The sequence below is a fragment of the Sardina pilchardus genome, chromosome 10, assembly GCF_963854185.1.
Source record: "Sardina pilchardus chromosome 10, fSarPil1.1, whole genome shotgun sequence".
Classification (NCBI taxonomy): Eukaryota; Metazoa; Chordata; class Actinopteri; order Clupeiformes; family Clupeidae; genus Sardina; species Sardina pilchardus.
Genome location: NC_085003.1, coordinates 32,875,035 through 32,882,534, shown reverse-complemented (window position 1 = coordinate 32,882,534; position 7,500 = coordinate 32,875,035). Strand labels below are relative to the sequence as shown.

General features: G+C 42.4%; 1 protein-coding gene across 1 annotated transcript in view; it reads left to right on the top strand.

Moving 5' to 3' along the window:
* The window catches only part of neto2b (neuropilin (NRP) and tolloid (TLL)-like 2b), a 23,566-nt gene that overhangs the window by 4,555 nt on the left and 11,511 nt on the right, over positions 1 to 7,500 (top strand). The window lies entirely within an intron of this gene.

The window sequence follows — 7,500 nt, the reverse complement described above, 5'->3', positions numbered from 1 at the left end:
AAGAGAGATGGAGAGAGAGGAGAGGTGGAGATAGATTGAAAGAGAAGAGAGATGGAGAGAGAGGAGAGGTGGAGAGAGATTGAAAGAGAAGAGAGATGGAGAGAGAGGAGAGGTGGAGAGAGATTGAAAGAGAAGAGAGGTGGAGAGAGAGGAAAGGTTCAACTGCCTTTTGACTCATTCCTTGACCCATGAAATCCTGATGTGCCTCATACAAGCCAAACACAATATACACATTCAGAAATACATACACACATTACATTAAAATCATGATGTGCCTCATACAAACCAAACACAATACACACATCCAGAAATACATGATGTGCCTCATGCAAACCAAACACAATACACACATTCAGAAATACATTCACACATTACAGTTTTTCACAGTTGCTCAAACACTAAACCCCATTCTCTGAATCAAATTCTCAAATGCCTGAACACATTTATTTAATTATTCCCTTTTTTGGCAAAACCATAGACTACTTTCACCCACTTTCACCCATTTTACCAAACTCATTAACCCTTTTTGCAAAACTGTGAACACATTGTGCATTCTGATGCACTTCTTAATTATATTGATAACCAAACAACGCAGAAGTTGAACACAATTAGTGCACAGTTGTCTCTATTTGAACACTACCACTCAAAATTGATAACACTTCTGTCTAATGATGTGACAACCAATATAAGTCAGTTCAGAGTTGACAGAGACGCAGGGGACAACAAGTGTGTGTTACAGTAGAAGTGGGGTACAAGGAAGAGGAGGGTGAAGGTAGGAGGAAGAGGATGAAGAGAAAGACAGAGAGTCCCAAGAGCAATGCTGTAAATGATGATATTTGGGCAACAATCATTGACCATGTTCTGGTTCATGGAATGCCAATGAGAGAAGCAGGACCTCATGGTCCAACCCAACATCAGTGGTTTCTCTGTGGCATCAATAATCCAAAGATTCAGACTACAGAAGAGAAATAGCATAAATGTCCATTATCATACAGTACAGTAATCACTGAGCATCCACTGTTACACACTTACTACCCTTTGAGCTCAACTCTGAGAGAGTGAAAGAGCTGAGTTATCAGTATGTCCTAGTAAGTCTAAATGTAGGCACAATACAATATTACAGTATTGCATACTTACAGTACAATCAGAGTCTGTGGCATCACAGTACAAATCATATTCAGTACAGTATTGGCCTGTCTTTCTGTTCACTTACAAAACTATTGATTTATATCTTCATATAGGCTATAGGATATGAGTAGAGAGTGATATAAGTCCTTATTCTTTATTTTCATTGTGATATTTTATTTTTCAAATTAGAATGAATACAATTCCTCCAGGAGCCATAAACCCTGCCCTGAAAACTGTTTGGTGTATTGTCTTATCACTGCTCTGCAGGAGTGTACTTTTGCCTGATGTGTTCAATGATTTGAGACCATTAGTTAGTTTTGAGCAAAGTTAAAAGTGTTTTGAGGTGAATGTTCAGTTTTGCAACAAGATTGAAGGGTTTCGAGAATGTAGTTTGAGAAATGAGTTTTGTGTTCACAGTTTTGAGAAAAAGGTCAAGAGTTCTGAAAAAGGTGTTCTAGCAATTGTGAAAAACTGTAAAACCCCAGTGCATCATATAGTAAAAAGCAGCTCATCATCCCCCCCCCACTCTCACACAACAAACCCCCAACACCCCACACATCCAGAAACCCCTCAATGTTTTTACAGTTTTTCACAATTGCTAGAACACCTTTTTCAGAACTCTTTACCTTTTTCTCAAAACTGTGAACACAAAACTCATTTCTCAAACTACATTCTCGAAACCCTTCAATCTTGTTGCAAAACTGAACAATCACCTCAAAACACTTTTAACTTGGCTCAAAACTAACTAATGGTCTCAAATCATTGAACACATCAGGCAAAATTACACTCCTGCAGAGCAGTGATAAGACAATACACCAAACAATGGAAGACACAGTTTTCAGGGCAGGGTATATGGCTCCTGGAGGAATTGTATTCATTCTAATTTGAAAAATAAAATATCACAATGAAATAAAGAATAAGGACTTATATCACTCTCTACTCATATCCTCTAGCCTATATGAAGATATAAATCAATAGTTTTGTAAGTGAACAGAAAGACAGGCCAATACTGTACTGAATATGATTTGTACTGTGATGCCACAGACTCTGATAGTACTGTTACAGTAAGTATGCAATACTGTAATATTGTATTGTGCCTACATTTAGACTTACTTGGACATAATGATAACTCAGCTCTTTCACTCTCTCAGAGTTGAGCTCAAAGGGTAGTATGTGTGTAACAGTGGATGTTCAGTGATTACTGTACTGTATGATAATGGACATTTACGCTATTTCTCTTCTGTAGTCTGAATCTTTGGATTATTGACGCCACAGAGAAACCACTGATGTTGGGTTGGACCATGAAGTCCTGCTTCTCTCATTGGCATTCCATGAACCAGAACATGGTCAAAGATTGTTGCCCAAATATCATCATTTACAGTATTGCAACTCTTGGGACTCTCTGTCTTTCTCTTCATCCTCTTCCTCCTACCTGCACCCTCCTCTTCCTTGTACCCCACTTCTACTGTAACACACACTTGTTGTCCCCTGCGTCTCTGTCAACTCTGAACTGACTTATATTGGCTGTCACATCATTAGACAGAAGTGTTATCAATTTTGAGTGGTAGTGTTCAAATGGAGACAACTGTGCACTAATTGTGTTCAACTTCTGCGTTGTTTGGTTATCAATATAATTAAGAAGTGCATCAGAATGCACAATGTGTTCACAGTTTTGCAAAAAGGGTTAATGAGTTTGGTAAAATGGGTGAAAGTGGGTGAAAGTAGTGTATGGTTTTGCCAAAAAAGGGAATAATTCAATAAATGTGTTCAGGCATTTGAGAATTTGATTCAGAGAATGGGGTTTAGTGTTTGAGCAACTGTGAAAAACTGTAATCAGTCTAGGCATACTCAACTGTAAGACGCCCAGCTACCATCCCCTTACAGTAAAAACACCCACCGGATCGACTGAACCAGTCGCAGCCTCCTGCTCTTCCTCGGAGAAGAGGTGAGATGGGGAAAGGAGAGGAGAGAGAGAAGACAGGATAGGAGAGGAGAGATGGAGAGAGAGAAGAGGAGAGGAGAGATAAAGAGAGAGGAGAAGAGAGAGAGGAGAGGAGAGGCGAGATAGAGTAAGGAGAGGAGAAGAGAGGAGAGATGGAGACAGAGAAGAGGAGAGATGGAGAGAAAGAAGAGAGGAGAGGAGAGATGGAGAGAGAGGAGAAGAGAGAGAGAAGAGATGGAGAGAGAGGAGAAGTGAGAAGAGGAGATGGAGAGAGGAGAAGTGAGAAGAGGAGATGGAGAGAGAGAGGAGAAGTGAGAAGAGGAGATGGAGAGAGAGAGGAGAAGTGAGAAGAGGAGATGGAGAGAGGAGAAGTGAGAAGAGGAGATGGAGAGAGAGAGGAGAAGTGAGAAGAGGAGATGGAGAGAGAGAGGAGAAGTGAGAAGAGGAGATGGAGAGAGGAGAAGTGAGAAGAGGAGATGGAGAGAGAGGAGAAGTGAGAGGAGGAGATGGAGAGAGAGGAGAAGTGAGAAGAGGAGATGGAGAGAGGAGAAGAGAGAGGAGAGATGGAAAGAGAGGAATAGAGAGAGAAGAGGAGAGGAGGAAACTGAATGGGAGAGCGGTTGAGGAAAGGAGAGGATGAGGAGAGGAGGAGAAGAGAGGAGAGGAGAGGAGGAGAAGAGAGGATGAGGAGAGGAGGGGAGAGGAGAGGAGGAGAGGAGAGGAGAGGAGGAGAAGAGAGGATGAGGAGAGGAGAGGAGGGGAGAGGAGAAGAGGGGGAGCAGAAGAGGGTATGGGGAGAGAGGCACCAGAGAGTGCTCAAATGTGAGAGGAGGAGGTGTGGAGAGGGCAGAGGGAGGCAGGGAGCTGCGAACATGCGGTTAAATATGGATGCGCTGCTAGCGGATACACTCATACATCTGTGAGATGGATCTGGTGTCTCCTGAGGCTCAGAGAACCTCCACAGCGCACTAGACTAGCAGACGCACAGAGCTGAATAAGGCATGAACGCCTGAACACACAGCCAGAACACAACACACACACAGAGCTGAATAAGGCATGAACCCCTGAAAACACAGCCAGAACACAACACACACAGAAAGCTGAATAAGGCATGAACCCCTGAACACACAGCCAGAACACAACACACACAGAAAGCTGAATAAGGCATGAACCCCTGAACACACAGCCAGAACACAACACACACAGAAAGCTGAATAAGGCATGAACCCCTGAACACACAGCCAGAACACAACACACACAGAAAGCTGAATAAGGCATGAACCCCTGAACACACAGCCAGAACACAACACACACAGAAAGCTGAATAAGGCATGAACCCCTGAACACACAGCCAGAACACAACACACACAGAAAGCTGAATAAGGCATGAACCCCTGAACACACAGCCAGAACACAACACACACAGAGAGCTGAATATGAACCCCTGAACACACAGCCAGAACACAACACACACAGAAAGCTGAATACTGTATGAACCTCTGAACATGCAGCCAGAACCACAAGCTCTTCCAGTACAGGCACGTTTTTCAAGTCCACCCTGGTTCCTTCATTTCTAGATGTCTAGTCCACCCTAACAAGGGTTCCTTCATTTCTAGATGTCTAGTCCACCCTAACAAGGGTTCCTTCATTTCTAGATGTCTAGTCCACCCTAACAAGGGTTCCTTCATTTCTATATTCCTAGTCCACCCTAACAAGGGTTCCTTCATTTCTAGATGCCTTGTCCACCTTAACAAGGGTTCCTTCATTTCTAGATGTCTTGTCCACCTTAACAAGGGTTCCTTCATTTCTAGATGTCTTGTCCACCACTTTTTGCTTTTTGTGCTGTTTGCAGTTTCTTCTCTCAAGGCGGTTTTCCACCGACAGCGAACCCGGTCTTGAACCAGTGCCGTTCAGAATTCTTTGAACTGCGGCGCTATCTAGTTTAGAAGCCCGCATTTCCTCCAGTTTTGAACTGACCCAAGGAAGCGTCATCAACAATGGGTGTTGCATACAAAAAACAAAATGAATGAGATGCATAAACGGGAGAATGATATGACCAGTTTTCCCATAAAAAGGGCAGAAACTAGCTGTTCAAAATGCTAGTCAATGTCTGCAGTGTAATGCTAGTTGACTCGTTTTATTTACTCATGGCAGCAGTGACGGAAACTCATGCTTTGAGCTTTTTCTCCTCTGGATGGCAGAATGACAGGCCCATTCTGGGGTTGCAGGAAAACACAACTATTTTCAAGGTGTTCAAATGTTCAAATGATGGTTTGCGAACGGGAACGGAGCCAGCTTATCTTAAAGAACAAATATTTGCTTTATTTGATCCACTCCAACAATCCCACATAGACCACAAAGATTTCAAGGCAACCAGCTGTCATGACACCAAGAACAATGTTTGTTTTTTGCAATATCTGTCGGCTTGTTACAGTATTATATAACCCACTGCTTTGTGTGGCGAAGGTGTTGGTGGTTCAAAGGTTACACTGCTGCCTTGCAAGCCGCTTACCAGGCTGCGAGTCCTGGCCTACGATCACTCAAAATATGACCACTTTCTATAGACGGTTGCAAGATTGCAAACACAATGTTTGGTGTTGGTGTTGGTGCTGGTAATGGTGTTGTTGGTGGTGCTGGTGTTGGTGGTGGTGATGGTGTTGGTGCTGGTGCTGGTGTTGGTGTTGGTCTTGGTGATGGTGTTGGTGCTGGTGATGGTGTTGTTGTTGGTGTTGTTGGTGGTGCTGGTGATGGTGTTGTTGGTGGTGCTGGTGATGGTGTTGGTGATGTTGGTGATGGTGCTGGTGTTGGTGGTGTTGGTGTTGGTGATGGTGCTGGTGTTGGTGGTGTTGGTGATGGTGTTGTTGGTGGTGCTGGTGATGGTGTTGTTGGTGGTGCTGGTGATGTTGGTGTTGATGGTGTTGGTGTTGATGGTGTTGGTGGTGTTGGTGATGGTGTTGTTGGTGGTGCTGGTGTTGGTGATGGTGTTGTTGGTGGTGCTGGTGATGGTGGTGCTGTTGCTGTATGTCGTGTGTGGTAGTGTGCCGGCGGTGTACAGGTGTAATGTGTGAACACCTGCTCATAAACACCTGTGAACCCAAATGACCAACACCAAGTACATGACACCCCCAAGTGGCCAGAGTGAGTAATAGCATGAAGGCCTCTCATTACGTAAAGGGGTTATAATGGCTCCCTCCATCAGCAGGAGCGTCCTTGTTTCCACCTCATTTGTGTCCATATAGCCTCCTGCGGCATTCCTGTATCTGCCTACTGTGTTCTATGGCATTCCTATATCTGCCTATATCTATTGTGTTCTATGGCATTCCTATATCTGCCTATATCTATTGTGTTCTATGGCATTCCTATATCTACCTATATCTAATGTGTTCTATGGCATTCCTATATCTACCTATATCTATTGTGTTCTATGGCATTCCTATATCTACCTATATCTATTGTGTTCTATGGCATTCCTGTATCTACCTATATCTATTGTGTTCTATGGCATTCCTGTATCTACCTACAGTATATCTATTGTGTTCTATGGCATTCCTGTATCTACCTACAGTATATCTATTGTGTTCTATGGCATTCCTATATCTACCTATATCTATTGTGTTCTATGGCATTCCTATATCTACCTATATCTATTGTGTTCTATGGCATTCCTATATCTACCTATATCTATTGTGTTCTATGGCATTCCTGTATCTACCTACAGTACATCTATTGTGTTCTATGGCATTCCTGTATCTACCTACAGTATATCTATTGTGTTCTATGGCATTCCTGTATCTACCTACAGTATATCTATTGTGTTCTATGGCATTCCTATATCTACCTATATCTATTGTGTTCTATGGCATTCCTATATCTACCTATATCTATTGTGTTCTATGGCATTCCTGTATCTACCTACAGTACATCTATTGTGTTCTATGGCATTCCTGTATCTACCTACAGTATATCTATTGTGTTCTATGGCATTCCTGTATCTACCTACAGTATATCTATTGTGTTCTATGGCATTCCTATATCTACCTATATCTATTGTGTTCTATGGCATTCCTATATCTACCTATATCTATTGTGTTCTATGGCATTCCTGTATCTACCTACAGTACATCTATTGTGTTCTATGGCATTCCTGTATCTACCTACAGTATATCTATTGTGTTCTATGGCATTCCTATATCTACCTATATCTATTGTGTTCTATGGCATTCCTATATCTACCTATATCTATTGTGTTCTATGGCATTCCTGTATCTACCTACAGTACATCTATTGTGTTCTATGGCATTCCTGTATCTACCTACAGTATATCTATTGTGTTCTATGGCATTCCTGTATCTACCTACAGTATATCTATTGTGTTCTATGGCATTCCTATATCTACCTATATCTATTGTGTTCTATGGCATTCCTGTATC